At 42.5% G+C, this 19267-nt stretch overlaps 1 long non-coding RNA gene across 1 annotated transcript; it reads right to left on the bottom strand.

The window, feature by feature from the left end:
* Positions 1 to 956: 956 nt before the first annotated feature.
* On the bottom strand, positions 957 to 16256 carry LOC121402989. Its single transcript, XR_005966925.1, has 2 exons — positions 15152 to 16256; positions 957 to 1705 (listed from the first exon to the last, which is right to left on the bottom strand). It is a non-coding gene; the product is annotated as an uncharacterized LOC121402989 (long non-coding RNA).
* Between the last annotated feature and the right edge of the window lie 3011 nt (positions 16257 to 19267).

Here is a 19267-nt window from a genome sequence, read left to right as displayed (position 1 = left end):
CTACATTAATGCCAACACCCCAGATGTTTGCACTAGGTGTGCTTTGGAAAGGGGAACTCTGATACACATGGTTTGGAGCTGCAATAAGCTTTCCGCATACTGGAGGGAAGTACTAGACACCTTAGATGCGGTGCTTCAGGTTACAATTGCCAGAACACCAAAAACGTGCATCCTGGCCATAATTCAAGACTTAAAGCTGAATCATTGTCAGTCACTTTTCCTTCTTGAGGCATTACTACTAGCTGAGAGATTAATCACCCAGAATTGGAGAGCTGTGGCTCCTCCTACCTTCTCTACCTGGAAAGCAATAATGCAGGATACCTGTAAAACTGAATACTTAATGTATCTAAAAAGGGGAGCCCCCACCAAATTCCAAAGGATTTGGGGACCCTGGACTGACATTTACCCCCAACATCCAAGACACCTTCCAGCAGTTTAGGTTAACAAGGTTCAGGAAAGGTGAATGGTGTAATAACTTCACTCATCCGGCTAGGTCTGAATCCCTAGTTGGAGGAAAACCCTAATGATGTTGTAAAATGTTATACCTATTGTTAGGGCCACTAAACTCCACTGTGCTATCCCTGCACTGTCCTTGCAGCTGCGAGCTGGCTCGTCTTATACTTGATGCAACGGTAAACCATCTGATATCATCTCTCCAGGCGTGCTGATCAGGGAACTTGCAATGAACGACACTGTAGGCTTGTGTGTTGCAAAACAAGTTCAGTTTATTATGGGTAGTACTACAACTTATATAGCATGGTAAACAGAGATTCCATTGTGATGTCATACACAATGTAACTACCCTATATTTGGTAATGTTTGAACACCTGAGTGGCTATAGTATGTTTACACAGTCTACAACTTGTGTGTATTTGATAAGAAGCATACTTGTGCAATCAAGTGTTCAGGCAGGAAAATACATTAGCCCCTTGCAATCCCTTTCAATCCCCCTTTTAGTCACATAAGTGACTATACGCGAGCAGCATGAATAAGCTTAAGTTGCAAGCCCTCAGAAGAAGTAATTAAAGATGAAGTTAATTTCCTGATATAGGGAATTATACAGCAGAAAAGAAATGAAACAAAAATTAAGACAATCAATAAGGTGACACCGATCTGAGCTAAGATTTTTTTGCCAACGGGGTTATAACAGAAGGTGGTAGTGCCATCACTTTGTTTGATTGCAACTTGTCGTTCATTAGTAGACTGACCTCCTAAGGTGGCGATGGGGTTTGATCGTTCATGGCGATGGAGTCTTGTATTGCTCTTGAAAAACTGGTAACAAACTGATCCCAAAGGGCTGTGAGGGTTTGGGTAACATATGCAGTTAAGGATTATCATAATCGGGAAAAATAGAAAAAGGAAAGTGCCGATTATGCACCATAGTGCATATTTTGTCGACTTCCTCATCATCATCGGTGGTAGGGGTGTGAGGTCCTGAGACGTCATCTTCGGGTCCTTCTGTGACGGATTTGGTGGTGGTGTCATGTTCCGTGTTGTCAGCTTTACTCAGTTCCGGCGTTGGAAGTGTTGGCGCGAGTTTCACTCGTGAAGCGTGGATCCAATGGTCGCTGGCATCGGTGAGGACTGCTGTCCGTGTGATGGCAATAACTGTGACTCGTGGGCCAAATGGGAATCCCCCTTTTCGATAGCGATGGAGCTGTCGAACGACAACAGGATCGCCTGGGCGAAATGGATGGGTCGGCTCCTGGGGGGGCAAAGGAAAAGACAAAGAAACATCACCATAGATGCCATTCAATGTAGTAATAAGATTACGTACATACTCCTCCTGAATTAAATTAAGATCAGTGTGTTGGATGACTAAGGAGCCTTTTGACCCAGGGAGTGGGAAATGGGCGTCCCATGACAATTTCAACAGGAGATAATTTAGTAACTGAATGTGGTGTCATGAATATTTCAGCTAGTACTGCAGGTAAAAAGGACTTCCAATTAGTCCATGTGGCAGATGTTGCTTTGGTGAGCTTATCCTTTATGGTGCGATTCATTCGCTCAACAACACCGGCACTCTGTGGATGGTAAGGAATGTGAAACTTCCATGTGATTTGTAAGGTGGAAATTAGAAGCTGGAGGACCTTACTAACAAAAGCTGGGCCATTATCGGAATTAATTTGTTGCGGACAACCAAATCGGGGTATGATGTCATTAACTAGGAACTTAACAACGGTTTTGGCGTCCTCGTGACGGCAAGGGAAAGGTTCTACCCAGCGAGAGAAATGGTCGGTAAAAACGAGCAAATATTCCTGTAGTTTGCCAATCTTAGGAATATGAGTAAAATCAACTTGCCAGTGAGAAAAAGGTGCAATTGGGGGAGGCAAATTTTGGTGTACTTTGTGTGTTCCTAAGGTGTTGGCCCTAAGACAGGTGAGGCAAGTTTTAACAACGGTAGAACAATGCTGTCTGAGATTCTTTGCGATGAAATGTTTTTGCATTTCAGCCAAAGTGAGCTTAAAACTCCTATGGCCAATGCCGTGAGCTTGAGAGATAAGTAGGGGTAGACTGTTTTCGGGGATACCCACTTTGCCTTGGATGGAATAAAGACCAAACTGGTGAAGGGTAAGATTTTGCTGTTCCCAAAAATGCAGGTCAGTCTGAGTGGCAAATGTTTGCAAATACTGTAGAATTTGACTGTCTGGACAACTCGGAGGTGTGTGGAGAAACATGGGGATGACAGTGGGAGTGGCAGAGGATGCAGTAGTTTTGGCAACCTGGTCTGCTAGGGCATTACCGAGGGAAATCTCATCAGTTCTGTTGGTATGTGCCCTGCAATGGATAATTGCAATTTTGGAAGGAAGTTGGATGGCCTGTAAAAGATTATCAATGAGGGCAGGGTGTGCGATGGATTTCCCATCTGTAGTAACATAACCTCTTTGTTGCCAAATTTTGCCAAAATCATTAACTACCCCAAAAGCGTATCTACTGTCACTGAATATATTAACGGGGTGGTTGGCAAACAAGTGACAGGCCCTGGTGAGTGATATAAGTTCTGCTGCTTGTGCAGAATTAACAGGGATAGACTTAGTCTCGAGTACAATATTAGGGAGTTGGACAACTGAATATGCTGCTTTGTAGGTGTCATCGGAAGGCCTGGAGCAGGAATCATCAACAAAAACGTTAGTAGCATGTGACAAAGGAGTGCAGTTAGATCGAGTCGAGGTGAGGTAGAGTAGTGGATAGATTCAACACAGTCATGAGGATCGAGTATAAAAGCATTAGTAGGGTCAGACAGATGTAATAGAGCATGCAGTATGGCAGCAGGCCCTTGAGTGTTGATTGCGTATTTGATCTGTAAATTTGCAGTACCTAATAGAATAACTTCATAGCCACTTAATCTTTGGGAGGTCATGTGTTGGGTGGTAATGTTCTTCAATAGGTGTGTAACCTGATGTGAGGTGTGCAAAATAGTATTGTGGCCTATTGTGACAGACTGTGACAGTTCAACAGCCATAGCACTAGCTGCTAAAGCTCTGAGACATCCCCTGTACCGGAAGCGGCATTACTTTGGAAAAATAGTCCACAGGACGAAAACTTCCCCCAGATTCTTGAGCACAGACCGCAGCCATGGTTTTACAGGTGTCCTTGACATACAAATGAAAAGGTTTAACATAATTAGGTAAACCAAGTGCAGGTGCTGTAACCAATGTCTGTAGGAGAGAATGAAAAGCATTCATTTGTTCAGTCCATTGTACGTAAGGTGGTGCATCCTTTTTAGTACATTGTCTTAAGATATTGTCAAAGTAAGAACAGTTCGGTATCCATTAACGGCAATAATTGACGATGCCAAGGAAGGACAGCATTTCCTTGGGAGTTTCAGGTTTTTTTATCTTAGTCAGTGCTTGTACTCTCTTTGGGTTTATTTGTCTCTGGCCGTGGGAAAGAATGAATCCCAAATATTCAACAGTCTCAGCCCCCATCTGAGCTTTATGTTTAGCAACCTTATGACCCTCTGCTGCCAGATGTTGCAGCAGTGAGGTGGTATCATGGTGGTTAGCTTCCTGGCTTGGACTACACAACAATAAATCATCAACATATTGAAGCAGGACAGAACCATGGCCGGGGGCCCATGACTTAAGGGTATGCTGGAGCACCAGGGAGTAAGCCGCTGGTGAATCCACTAGGCCTTGGGGGAGGCGTTTCCAGGTAAGTTGGAACACCTCAAAAGTAAAAGCCAAAAGTAACTGTGTCTCAGGGTCTAATGGAACCGTAAAAAAATGTATTAGATAAATCCAAAACCGTGAACACCAAAGCATCACACGGAATGGAGGTAAGAAGAACCGTAATGTCTGGCACAATAGGTGCAATTGGTATAATTAGTGAATTAATAGCTCTTAAATCTTGTACAAATCGAAATTCGTTGTTCTTCTTAGGAACTGGATTGATGGGAGTATTGTAAGGAGACACAACACTAGTGAGGATATCCTGATTAAGGAATATCTGTATTAACGAGCGGATACCATCTAACTTTTCCTGTGAAAGAGGGTACTGTTTTATGTATACTGGATGTGAGTGTGGTTTAAGTAGTGCTTTGTAAGGTGTACAGTCAACAAAGCCCACATCAAATTTGTCATTAGCCCATACAGACAGAATGGAAGGGTTAGTAAAAAGGTCGTTAAAATTTAGAAAAATAGAGTTAGTTTCGGAAACAAAAATATCTGCAGAAAGGCCCCCATCAGGGGAAATTCTGATGGATTGAAATCCTAACTTGTGGAATAGATCTCTGCCTAACAGATTTTCGGGGCACCCAGGGATGAGTGTAAATGGGTGTGAAATGGTACCGGTAGAGCCTGGGCATACAATAGGTAAAGGCGGTGTTTGTCCACTAGGAATAATAAATCCACTCCTGCAACGTTTAATACAATGTATGGGTCTGCACTGAACGAGGATGAGATGACAGGGAAAAGTGGGGTACAACCTTAAGGGCAGCCCTATGTAGAACCTGGCCAGTTGATGGTGTGTCTGGGAGTGGAATTTGTCGAAGTCTGGGGTTGTGTGTGAGGTGCTTGTGGTTGAAATGTTGGGGCTGGGGCATTAGGGACTCTTTGTTGATTTTGAAAAGTAGGACGCGGCGTCCAGGGGCATTGATTACGCCAGTGGCCAAATTCATGACACTTAAAACATTGAGTATCATTTGGTGAAGTATTGGAGTTATTGGGAGAACCCCAACTATTATTCTGATTAACCCAATTACGTCTACCTCTTCCTCTACCACGACCTCCATTCCAGCGACCTCTGCCATATCTTCCCCTTTCAGCGTATTGATTATTAAAACCCTGAGGATTATGAGAATACATTTCTGTAGTACTGTTTGGACCAGAGATAGTCCCATTTTGGGTATTGTATTCTGGACTAACTACTTCCATATACGTGCCTTGTACTTTCTTATCTGTTCTAATGAGGTTTTCGTAACAACTTGCTGTTTCTTTCTCTATTACTCTTTTCTGGAAATCTCCTGAGGTGAGTGTGGGCCATTCTGAAATAAGTTGTTTAGTAGTAAGACTAAATTGAGGAGTCATGTTTCCCAAACATGTTTGAACCTTTAGTTGAGACATGTTTCCCTCAGAGGAAAGGGCGGCTTCCTCTTTCCATACTTTATAGAATCTTTTGACAAAGTCACTTGCTGTTTCATGCGATTTTTGCTTACATCCCAGAGCGATCGACATAGACTGTCGATCGGTCCATAAGCGTTTCATTTCCTGTTCTACCTCCTGCCACATGATATCTATGCCTGCTGGGGTATTTAATGGATATTGAGCAGCATTCATGGCGTTAACATTAACAGGTACCGAGATTGAGGGAACCTTAGTCCAATCCCATCCTGATTCAAGATCGTAGCCCAAGATCCCATCAATAATCAATTTTATATCAGACTGATGCATACATTGTCCTTGACACATTCTTTTTAAATAAACAAGACACGCACCGGGATTCTTTCTGGTATCAGGGGCATTAGCAAGTATATTTTGTAAATCTGTGGGGCTTAAAGGTTTCATTATGAGTTGTTCACCAACAGTAAGAAAAGGATACTGTTTTGTAACTGGATATTGATCCCCCCTTTTTTTAGGTCATCTTCAGACGGTCAGGAGTGATATGAACTATTTCATAACCTGCTTGAGTTATTATACCCATATCTTTTTCTAATTCGGGCATTTGGGGTATCTCGATTTTTATCAGTATCTACTGTATCTAAGCCAGATAGGGGGAAGGCCGGCAATGGGTAGGCTGCAGCTTCAATCATACGGGGTGGGGCAGGGACAGGCATTGGTTGTTGAACCAATGGGGCTGCTTGGACTAGTGCTATAGGGGCAGCTTGGGGTACTATAGGAGCAGAAGCTACAGCAATGCAAATCTCATCATCCTCCACGGTATCTGGTTTATGTGTCAAATTGGGGTAGATAGCCATGTAAGGGGGTGGGGTAGTATTAACAGTTTGATCACAGGTTGTAGAGCATTGTGAATTGTGTCGTTTAAATATAGGGATGTCGCGGACTGTTCGCCGGCGAACTTGTTCGCGCGAACATCGACTGTTCGCGCTCGCCGAATGTTCGCGAACGTCGCGCAACGTTCGCCATTTTGGGTTCGCCTTAGCTGGCGCTTTTTTTTGACCTCTCACCCCAGACCAGCAGATACATGGCAGCCAATCAGGAAGCTCTCCCTCCTGGACCACCCCCACACCCCCTGGACCACTCCCCTTCCATATATAAACTGAAGCCCTGCAGCGTTTTTTCATTCTGCCTGTGTGTGCTTGGAAGAGCTAGTGTAGGGAGAGAGCTGTTAGTGATTTGAGGGACAGTTGATAGTAAGTTTGCTGGCTAGTAATCTACTTGATACTGCTCTGTATTGGAGGGACAGAACTCTGCAGGGATTTGAGGGACATTTTAGGTTAGGTAGCTTTGCTGGCTAGTAATCTACCTTCTACTGCAGTGTAGCTGCTGTGGGCACTGATCTCTTCTGATCTCATCTGCTGACTGCTGCCTGTAACCCAATAGTCCTTGTAAGGACTGCTTTTATTTTCTTTTTTGTTTTTTTACTTTGCTACTATAAGAGCCCAGTGCTATTAGTCTAGCTGTGTTGGGGAGTGGGACTGGTGTGCTACTGTGCTGCTCCTAGTAGTTCAGCAGCACCAACCCGAGTAATTTTTTTTTTTTAATATACATATATATTTTTTTTTATTTTACTTATCTTACTGTTCTTTAACGTGTCCAGTGCTGTTTGCTGTTCTTCATAGTAGTGCACCAATAGTAGTGCACTTGCAGGCATTATTTGCCCAGTGTGTTCTTCAAACAACTGCCATCTAGCTGTGTGAGCTTTTTCACATTCTGTCTAAATATCAATAATAATACCGTCTCCAGAAACACCACCTGAGTGACGTTTTTCAAGCAGCAATAATATATTCCGTATCCACTGCTGTAGTAGTGTATACGTTGACCTTGCAGGCATTGTTTCAATTTGTTTGCCCAGTGTGTTCTTCATTTTCAAACAACGGCCATCTAGCTGTGTGAGCTTTTTCACATTCTGTCTAAATATCAATAATAATACCGTCTCCAGAAACACCACCCGAGTGACGTTTTTCAAGCAGCAATAATATATTCCGTATCCACTGCTGTAGTAGTGTATACGTTGACCTTGTAGGCATTGTTTGCCCAGTGTGTTCTTCATTTTCAAACAACGGCCATCTAGCTGTGTGAGCTTTTTCACATTCTGTCTAAATATCAATAATAATACCATCTCCAGAAACACCACCCGAGTGACGTTTTTCAAGCAGCAATAATATATTCCGTATCCACTGCTGTAGTAGTGTATACGTTGACCTTGTAGGCATTGTTTGCCCAGTGTGTTCTTCATTTTCAAACAACGGCCATCTAGCTGTGTGAGCTTTTTCACATTCTGTCTAAATATCAATAATAATACCGTCTCCAGAAACACCACCTGAGTGACGTTTTTCAAGCAGCGATAATATATTCCGTATCCACTGCTGTAGTAGTGTATACGTTGACCTTGTAGGCATTGTTTGCCCAGTGTGTTCTTCATTTTCAAACAACGGCCATCTAGCTGTGTGAGCTTTTTCACATTCTGTCTAAATATCAATAATAATACCGTCTCCAGAAACACCACCCGAGTGACGTTTTTCAAGCAGCAATAATATATTCCGTATCCACTGCTGTAGTAGTGTATACCTTGACCTTGTAGGCATTGTTTGTCCAGTGTGTTCTTCATTTTCAAACAACGGCCATCTAGCTGTTTGAGCTTTTTCACATTCTGTCTAAATATCAATAATAATACCGTCTCCAGAAACACCACCTGAGTGACGTTTTTCAAGCAGCGATAATATATTCCGTATCCACTGCTGTAGTAGTGTATACGTTGACCTTGTAGGCATTGTTTGCCCAGTGTGTTCTTCATTTTCAAACAACGGCCATCTAGCTGTGTGAGCTTTTTCACATTCTGTCTAAATATCAATAATAATACCGTCTCCAGAAACACCACCCGAGTGACGTTTTTCAAGCAGCAATAATATATTCCGTATCCACTGCTGTAGTAGTGTATACCTTGACCTTGTAGGCATTGTTTGCCCAGTGTGTTCTTCATTTTCAAACAACTGCCATCTAGCTGTGTGAGCTTTTTCACATTCTGTCTAAATATTAATAATAATACCGTCTCCAGAAACACCACCTGAGTGACGTTTTTCAAGCAGCAATAATATATTCCGTATCCACTGCTGTAGTAGTGTATACGTTTACCTTGTAGGCATTGTTTGCCCAGTGTGTTCTTCATTTTCAAACAACTGCCATCTAGCTGTGTGAGCTTTTTCACATTCTGTCTAAATATTAATAATAATACCGTCTCCAGAATAACCACCTGAGTGACGTTTTTCAAGCAGCAATAATATATTCCGTATCCACTGCTGTAGTAGTGTATACGTTGACCTTGTAGGCATTGTTTGCCCAGTGTGTTCTTCATTTTCAAACAACTGCCATCTAGCTGTGTAAGCTTTTTCACATTCTGTCTAAATATCAATAATAATACCGTCTCCAGAAACACCACCTGAGTTGTTGTTGTTGTTTTAAAAATAATGCCAGGCAAAGGCAGGCCGCCACGCAGAGGCACTAGGGGCCGTGCTGCTATGCTATCCTGTGGCCCTAGGAAATTGCCCAGTTTTAAAAAGGCAATGACCCTGAACTCCAAAAATGCTGAAGAGGTAGTTGACTGGCTTACACAGCACACCCCATCCTCTACCGTTTCTAACTTTACCACAACATCCTCATCCTCCACTGCTATGGGCACCCCACGTAACACTTCCTCCACCACCGGCGCCCCTTCTTCACTGGAGTCAGAGGAGTTATTTTCACATGAGTTTCTTGAACTGAGTGATGCGCAACCATTATTGGCAGAAGAAGATGAAGGAGATGAGGACGTTACACCAGATTTAATTCTGGCAGAGAACACAACAGAGATGGACATAATGAGTGATGAGGAGGTCCCCGCTGTTGCTTCCTTCTGTGAGCTGTTAGAAGAAATTGATGCATCTGAGGAGAATGATGATGAGGAGATTGATGTTTTGTGGGTGCCCAGCAGAAGAGAGCAAGAGGAGGATAGTTCAGATGGAGAGACGGAGAGTCAGAGAGGCAGGAGGAGAATAAGACTTAGAAGAAGCAGGGAGGACAGCTCGCAGGGAACAGTAGGGCAACAACATGTATCGGCACCTGTGGTCAGCCGGCCAACGCACCCGCCATTGCCGCCAACGCCGCCAACTTCTACTGTTACCGCCAGATTGCCAGCTTCAAAAAGGTCAGCAGTGTGGGATTTTTTTAATGTGTGTGCCTCTGACAAAAGCGTTGTAATTTGCAATGAGTGCAGTCAGAAACTGAGTCTTGGGAAGCCCAACAGCCACATAGGTACAACTTCTATGCGAAGGCACATGAACGGCAAGCACAAAGCACTTTGGGAGCAATATCTCAAAGGCAACAGACAAACTAAAAGCCACCCTCCTTCTGGTCCAGCATCTTACTGCTCTACCTCTGCTGTCCTTGACCCGTCTGAACCACCCTCCACTCCGCCTTCCACCTTGACCACCAGTTCCCATTCCCAGTCATCTGCCCCCAGCCAAGTTTCTGTGAGGGCCATGTTTGAGCGTAAGAAGCCAATGTCTGCGAGTCACCCCCTTGCCCGGCGTCTGACAGCTGGCTTGTCTGCACTCTTAGCCCGCCAGCTTTTACCATACCAGCTGGTGGACTCTGAGGCCTTCCGCAAATTTGTAGCAATTGGGACACCGCAGTGGAAGGTACCCAGCCGCAATTTTTTTTCAAAAAAGGGAATACCACACCTGTACCACCATGTGCAGAGCCAAGTCACCGCATCTCTGTCACTTAGTGTTGGGCCAAAGGTCCATATGACTACTGACGCATGGTCCTCCAAGCATGGTCAGGGCAGGTATGTCACCTACACTGCCCACTGGGTGAACTTGGTAATGGCTGGGAAGCAGGGAATGTGTGGCTCAACAACAACAGTGGAGTTGGTGTCACCGCCACGGATTGCACGTGGTTCTGCCACCACCTCTACTCCTCCTTCGCTCTCTACCTCGTCTTCTTCCTCTTCTTCCTCCTCTGCTGCTGGGTCCTCCTCCTCCACACCTGTGCACCCCCAGCTCCCCCTAGGCTATTCGACCTTCCAGGTACGCCGTTGTCGTGCTGTCTTGGGGATGACGTGCCTGGAAAGCAGAAACCATACCAGATCTGTACTCCTGTCATCTCTGCAGTCACAGGCCGATCGGTGGCTGACCCCACACCAACTGAAGATCGGAAAAGTGGTGTGTGACAACGGAAGCAATCTGTTGGCAGCACTGAGACTGGGCAATTTAACACATGTGCCCTGCATGGCACATGTTCTGAATTTAATAGTCCAACGTTTTGTCTCGAAGTACCCAGGATTCCAGGACATTCTCAGGCAGTCCAGGAAGGTGTCGGCCCATTTCAGACGTTCCTACACAGCCATGGCACACCTTGCTGACATTCAGCAGCGGTACAACACGCCAGTCAGGCGTTTAATTTGCGACAGCCAGACTCGCTGGAATTCAACGCTCCTCATGTTGGAACGTCTGCTGCAACAACAAAGAGCCGTCAACGAATACCTGTTTGAACTGGGTGGTAGGACTGGATCTGCAGAGCTGGGGATTTTTTTCCCACGTTACTGGGTGCTTATGCACGATGCCTGCAGGCTCATGCGCCCTTTTGAAGAGGTTACAAACATGGTCAGTCGCACCGAAGGCACCATCAGCAACCTAATACCCTTTGCTTTCTTCCTGGAGCGTGCCGTGCGACGAGTGACAGATGAGGCTGTAGACCAGCGTGACGAGGAGCAGGAAGTGCACGATTTCTGGTCGGAATCACCAGAACGAGCCCAGGCACCTGCTGCAACGCAGGGAGAGGTGTCAGAAGTGGAGTCAGAGGAGGAAGGTGGCTTTGTGGAGGAGGAGGACCAACAGGAGCAGGCTTCAAAGGGGGCTTGTGGTGACCTTTTGGGGACCCCTGGTCTTGTACGTGGCTGGGGGGAGGAGACCGTGGATGATGTAGTCCTTGATAACGAGGAAGCGGAGATGGATACCTCTGCATCCAACCTTGTGAGAATGGGGTCTTTCATGCTGTCATGCCTGTTGAAGGACCCCCGTATCAAGAGGCTTAAGGAGAAGGACCTGTACTGGGTCGCAACGCTACTAGACCCTCGGTACAAGCATAAAGTGGCAGAAATGTTACCAACGTACCACAAGTCCGAAAGGATGCTGCATTTACAAACCAGCCTGCAAAACATGTTGTACAATGCTTTTAAGGGTGATGTCACTTCAGGAACTCATCAACATTCCAGGGGCAGAGGTGCCAGTAATCCTGCCACGAGCGCACCTGCAAGGACAAAGCACTTTGGCCACTCTGTAACGTCAGACATGCAAATGTTTTTCAGTCCAAGGCAGCGCCAGAACCCTTCGGGATCCACCCTCAAAGAACGCCTCGACCGGCAGATAGCGGACTACCTGGCATTAACTGCAGATATCGACACTCTGAGGAGCGATGAACCCCTGGACTACTGGGTGCGCAGGCTTGATCTGTGGCCAGAGCTGTCACAATTTGCCATGAACCTCTTGTCTTGCCCCACCTCAAGTGTCCTCTCAGAAAGAACCTTCAGTGCAGCAGGAGGGATTGTAACTGAGAAGAGAACTCTCCTAGGTCACAAAAGTGTGGATTACCTGACCTTTATTAAAATGAACGAGGCGTGGATCTCGGAGGGTTACTGCACGCCGGAAGACTTGTTCTGACTCCCCATGCAGCTGTCCTTCTCTGCACGCCTCATGACTCCACACACAGCTGTCCTTTAGCGTCCTCCTCCCTCCGCCACCGTTACAAACTAGGGTGCAAACCCTACTGGTTTCATTTGAATCCAGGTAAATCCTGAGTTTTTCTGGCCTCTGTGCTTCAGTGGCTGCAACCAAAAAAATTAATATTTTCAGCATTTATATGGCATATTTTTTCTGGCCTCTGTGCTTCAGTGGCTGCGACAAAAAAAAAGACTATTTTCAGCATTTATATGGCATATTTTTTCTGGCCTCTGTGCTGCAGTGGCTGCGACAAAAAAAAATGAATATTTTCAGCATTTATATGGCATATTTTTTCTGGCCTCTGTGCTTCAGTGGCTGCGACAAAAAAATTAATATTTTCAGCATTTATATGGCATATTTTTTCTGGCCTCTGTGCTTCAGTGGCTGCGACAAAAAAAATGACTATTTTCAGCATTTATATGGCATATTTTTTCTGGCCTCTGTGCTTCAGTGGCTGCGACAAAAAAATTCATATTTTCAGCATTTATATGGCATATTTTTTCTGGCCTCTGTGCTTCAGTGGCTGCGACAAAAAAAGACTATTTTCAGCATTTATATGGCATATTTTTTCTGGCCTCTGTGCTGCAGTGGCTGCGACAATTTTTTTTTATATTTTCAGCATTTATATGGCATATTTTTTCTGGCCTCTGTGCTGCAGTGGCTGCGACAAAAAAAAATGAATATTTTCAGCATTTATATGGCATATTTTTTCTGGCCTCTGTGCTTCAGTGGCTGCGACAAAAAAAATGACTATTTTTAGCATTTAAATGGCATATTTTTTCTGGCCTCTGTGCTTCAGTGTCTGCGACAAAAAAAATGACTATTTTCAGCATTTATATGGCATATTTTTTCTGGCCTCTGTGCTTCAGTGGCTGCGACAAAAAAATGACTATTTTCAGCATTTATATGGCATATTTTTTCTGGCCTCTGTGCTTCAGTGGCTGCGACAAAAAAAATGACTATTTTCAGCATTTATATGGCATATTTTTTGTGGCCTCTGTGCTTCAGTGGCTGCGACCAAAAAAATTCATATTTTCAGCATTTATATGGCATATTTTTTCTGGCCTCTGTGCTTCAGTGGCTGCGACAAAAAAAAATTATATTTTTAGCATTCATATGGCATATTTTTTCTGGCCTCTGTGCTTCAGTGGCTGCGACAAAAAAATTATATTTTTAGCATTCATATGGCATATTTTTTCTGGCCTCTGTGCTTCAGTGGCTGCGACAAAAAAAAATTATATTTTAAGCATTTAAATGGCATATTTTTTCTGGCCTCTGTGCTTCAGTGGCTGCGACAAAAAAAAATTATATTTTTAGCATTCATATGGCATATTTTTTCTGGCCTCTGTGCTTCAGTGGCTGCAACAAAAAAAAATTATATTTTTAGCATTCATATGGCATATTTTTTCTGGCCTCTGTGCTTCAGTGGCTGCGACAAAAAAAAATTATATTTTTAGCATTTAAATGGCATATTTTTTCTGGCCTCTGTGCTTCAGTGGCTGCGACAAAAAAAAATTATATTTTTAGCATTCATATGGCATATTTTTTCTGGCCTCTGTGCTTCAGTGGCTGCGACAAAAAAAACATAATTTTTCAGGAAAGTACACATGCCTAATTTTTCAGGGTTCTGCAACAGTGGCAAAATGTGTGAACAGGCTGTAACCTTTACACGACTTGATTGGCATGTAGACGCCGGACGTTTTAAAGCAGTTTATATTACACAGGTTTAGAAATGTAGTGTGATTTCTGCCCTTTACAGCACAAAACGCAGCGCTGTGTCAACAATGTATTTTTCAGATACATTTTTGCCCTTGATCCCCCTCTGGCATGCCACTGTCCAGGTCGTTGCACCCTTTAAACAACTTTAAAATCATTTTTCTGGCCAGAAATGTCTTTTTTAGCTTTTAAAATTCGCCTTCCCATTGAAGTCTATGGGGTTCGCGACGTTCGCGAACCGTTCGCATTTTTGACGCAAGTTCGCGAATATGTTCGCGAACTTTTTTTCCGACGTTCGCTACATCCCTATTTAAATAGTTTTAAAACACCAGTTTTTCGTGGATTGTAGTTCTTAGGGGGGGAAGGTGTAGAGTACCAACCTGGGGCAATCTTAAGCCAATTTTCCCCACGCGGTGTCATATATGTATAATCCCATTTAGGGCCACCTTCTTTCTTCTGAACACACATTTGATAAACTATATTCATATAATATAAATCATTAGCTCCATCACGTGGAAAAGGATTGTCTAGCTCTAAATGTTCACACCAACCTGCAATATTATCTACCCAGGGGTCAACATAAAATCCTCCAGTAGGACTACATCTATACACATACTGTTTGCAAGTCTCATTAAGGAGGGGCGGTGGTAAATTTTTTGAAGTCTTACCACCCATCTTGATTCAAGACAAGTACAGTCTACAAATAAGATTAGTAAGTATCAAAAAGAGAAAAAGAAGGTATAGGATAGACTAATTAGTGGTGTAATGATTAAATGTAACTCACAGTTTTCCTAACGAGAACTGTTTATTTGTTCTTATATTATAGGCTGACTCTCTGTTCCAGGTTTATTCACCTATTGCCTGGACTCATACTGTAAATCTAAACTTTTTGCAGGAAAGATAGCCTCGAACTCTGAACACGCAGAGTTTATACGTCTACGGTGTATAATGGGATAAGAATAGGCCGAAGGAAGAAAAGTGAAATAGAGTCAACAGAAATATTGGTTAATCAATTATGTGGACTATCGAATTCAATAAAAAAAACAAATATCTCAATACCTTAAATTCTTATCAAAGAACGTGTCATGTACGATTGCAACGAAACAGAGAAGCCAGGGCTGAACTGAGATCAAGGTCCCAACAATACCCGTTAGCAACTCGTGATCACTCTTAACGCTGCAACTGTTCACAGATATATTTTAAAACACAAATACACAAATACACAAACAAGACAAGACAATAATACGCATGGAAAGATGAATCAGTCAGTAAGAAATGGTCTCCGTGCACAACCTGAGTATCCCTATTTTACTATACTACCATGGGATCTCTATAACCCGTCTCAACCATACATGAGACAGTCTCAACCATACATGAGACACTTTAAGCTGCTAATCATGCCCTTGTCTCAACCATACATGAGACAGTCTCAACCATACATGAGACACTTATTTAAACTGGTAATCATGCCCTTGTCTCAACCATACATGAGACAGTCTCAACCATACATGAGACACTTATTTAAACTAAGGAATCGGTCAATCGGAAAGAGCCAAAGGTAAGAGAAAACACCGTCAGTTCAGACAGTGATTCTACTTACCTCTGGATTTCCAGCCATCCCACTTCTGACACCAGAAAACTGTTAGGGCCACTAAACTCCACTGTGCTATCCCTGCACTGTCCTTGCAGCTGCGAGCCGGCTCGTCTTATACTTGATGCAACGGTAAACCATCTGATATCATCTCTCCAGGCGTGCTGATCAGGGAACTTGCAATGAACGACACTGTAGGCTTGTGTGTTGCAAAACAAGTTCAGTTTATTATGGGTAGTACTACAACTTATATAGCATGGTAAACAAATAGATTCCATTGTGATGTCATACACAATGTAACTACCCTATATTTGGTAATGTTTGAACACCTGAGTGGCTATAGTATGTTTACACAGTCTACAACTTGTGTGTATTTGATAAGAAGCATACTTGTGCAATCAAGTGTTCAGGCAGGAAAATACATCAGCCCCTTGCAATCCCTTTCACCTATGTCAAAGTATTTGTTGCATGATATGATTTCTACACTATGTTTTATTTAAGACATGTACCATGTGATACAATGTGCTTCCTTCTTTTGACTTTACATTGTAAACTGCTTACTTTATTCACTCAATAAACTACCCGAATTTTAAAAAAAAAAATATAGGCGTTGGTTTAAGCAATCTCTCTCTCTTAAAAGCCCTTGCTGGCGGGGGAGGATTTAGCTTTCAGATTGAAACCAATGCACAACACACATTGTGTACAGGTAATACTATTATGCAGAGAAGTATCTTTTTATATTGTGAACTGAGTTAAGTAAGTTAGGGACCGCCATATGGGGTTTACCTTGACGTGGTATGGTGGCTTTTCAACTTTATGATCATAACTTTGTAACTAAAAACCCCTGTTTTGTAAACATATGCATTTGCATTTATATTGAATTACTTATGAGACAGGGGCCCAGGGAAGTGCATTGTAAGTAGCACTTCCATTATACTTAAATATATTTTGTATTAGCCTTAAGAGTGCTTCCACCACCCCCCCTAGATTTTTGTATGTTCGCCTGAAGCTGTGGCTCAGCTCAGTGTGGTTTTTTAATAGCACCCCATACCCACCCCTTTATACTAATGGTGGTCCTATGCTTTTAATATAGGCGTTGGTTTAAGCAATCTCTCTCTCTTAAAAGCCCTTGCTGGTGGAGAGGCTTCAGGTGGGGTTTTTTTTGCCTTCCCCTGGATCAACTGGCAGATAGGTAGTTAATAATAAAAAAAAAAAAAAAAAAAGGTTGCACTCGATGGACATGTCTTTTTTCAACCTTACTTACTATGTTACTATGTACTCCATATCCGACAACTTCATTTAAAGCAATGCTAGAGTGTACTGACCAATGAGCTGGGGGAGGTGTGTTTGGCTTAAGTGTGGCTGGTTTGTTATCTGCCTGGTAGATAGAGCTGCCTGGAAGGCATCATTCATTACTTATTGTCACTGCATAAAAATTCATATTTGCAAAACATGGTATTTCTGATATTGTCATATCTGACAATGGTCCTCAGTATGTCAATGCAGAATTCAACGCATTTGCAAAAAGTTAGGAATTCAAGCACATAACTTCCAGTCCAGGTCATTCTCAGTCATGACAGGCTGAGAGAACCATACAGTTAAAATATGCTTAAAAAGTCATCAGATAAGCACATCAATCCTTACATCATACCTCATACCCAGAGGCATCAGTTTCGTGACAGGATGATAGCAACAAAAACAAAAATTGTACTACAACAGGCAATCCAAAGTTCTACCAGATTTAAAAGTAGGAGATACTGTCAGGATACTAAGAGGACAAACATGGCAACCTGCAACAATTGTGCAAAAGCATGGTCAGCCCAGATCTTTTGTTTTTTATACACCTGGTGGAAGAGTATACAGGAGACACAGGAAACACCTGAGAAAAACAGAGAAAATTTTCTTCTGCCTTCTGATGATCCAGAAATTGTAACAAACAATGACCAATGTTTCAACAGAACTGAGAGAGTTCAAGGTGAACTCTAATCAGACACTAAGCAATCTGAAAGCACTGAAGTCAGTAATCATTCTGATGTGCTTGTACCTACAAAAGTTCTCAATCCTACAAAACCCAGGAGACAGATGAAAATTACCAAAAGAAAATGCTAAAATGTGAAGTAACATGTATGGCTTAACATTATTATGTTTAGATTGCTGCATACATTACTGAGTAGTTAATTATATATATGCCATGAAGAATATGTATAACAATATTCTTTGTTAAGAAGGGGGGTTTAGTATATTGGACTATGTCCGCACCTGTAGCAGCAGCACTGCATTAGCTTGTGATATAATAGCATATAATATAGTGAATTTGGACATGCCCCCATAGAAGAGCACATGTTAGAATAGCTCTGTAATAAAACTAAGTTCTGCTCAGTCTGGTAATTTGGCAAAGCCACATTACAACGTTGATAACTGGATCAAGTGTAGTAGCTCACTATTCAGAAGTTTGGCAGAGCTTCGCTGGAAGAAGTTTGGCAGGCCATTTTGAGGCTGCAGACTTAAGCTTTGCAATATTTAAACATAAACCAGTGTAATCTAGCTGCTGGTCATCTGGATTCCTTGTCATTCAGCCCCTGCGTTTATAGCACCAAGGCTTTCCTTTCTGAATAACAGGTGCCATACCCATACTAATAGAAAAAAACCCAAAAAATATAAATAATTTCGTTGTCAAAATAAAAGCAATACAAATTTAAAAAAAGTGTGTTGAGTTATGCATAGTGAAGAATGCACAATTCAGTGTCTCAAGATTTTCTGCATGTGTCATGCTGACAGATCCAAATAACAAAGAAAATGGGCTAGTTTGCTGCTAAACTGATATTTACCAGTTTGCGTTGGAACAGCCTATGTCACTTTTTGCCATTGAAAAAAATCTGATATTCTGTTATAAGAAAACTAAATATTTGGGAAGTATATATATGGATGAGACATTTCAAATGAGATATGAAAAGTTTCAAAGCTATTATTTCCTGTTTTCTACTGTTTCTCATTTTTTTTCATTCTTATAAAAGGCCTTTGGCAGTTCCTCTGTATCTGTCTCCTCATGAAACCAAGAGTAAAGTAAGAAGCAAGTGACAGATTACAGGGGAAACAAATCTCACAAAAAAGAATCAAAAACACTGCTTGTTTTTGAGAAGAAAGAAGGGCCAATCTTGTCTTTATACTATCTTTGAGAGCAGTGGGGGAAGTGCACTGAAAAGATTTTGTCTGGGAAGGAAACAATAAAATAATAATGTGAAATGTGAAAAGACTAAGAAGAATCAATAGATGATGCTGTTTAGAGGGAGAGGACGAAAGGACAACTAACTAGAGAAGATTGTTCTGCAAGCAGTCACAATGCATACCTTACAACAGAGCAGTGCTGCAAATTATTAAATAATAAATCACACGCTCAAAACAGGCTGGGCTGGACAGAATAGTTTGACTGCAAAGCACGGAGGCAGATGTATTATTTATGTTGGAAGCAAAGATAAAACAAGACAGGAAGGAATAAGAAAAATCTTCCAAAAATAGGTTCTGTGGTGCAGGAGTACGTCTTTTGATTACAGAGTTATACAGTTATATTGAGGGGATTTATGAGG

This window comes from Xenopus laevis, chromosome 4L (genome assembly GCF_017654675.1).
Source record: "Xenopus laevis strain J_2021 chromosome 4L, Xenopus_laevis_v10.1, whole genome shotgun sequence".
Classification (NCBI taxonomy): domain Eukaryota; kingdom Metazoa; phylum Chordata; class Amphibia; order Anura; family Pipidae; genus Xenopus; species Xenopus laevis.
This window is presented reverse-complemented; position numbering and strand designations above follow the sequence as displayed.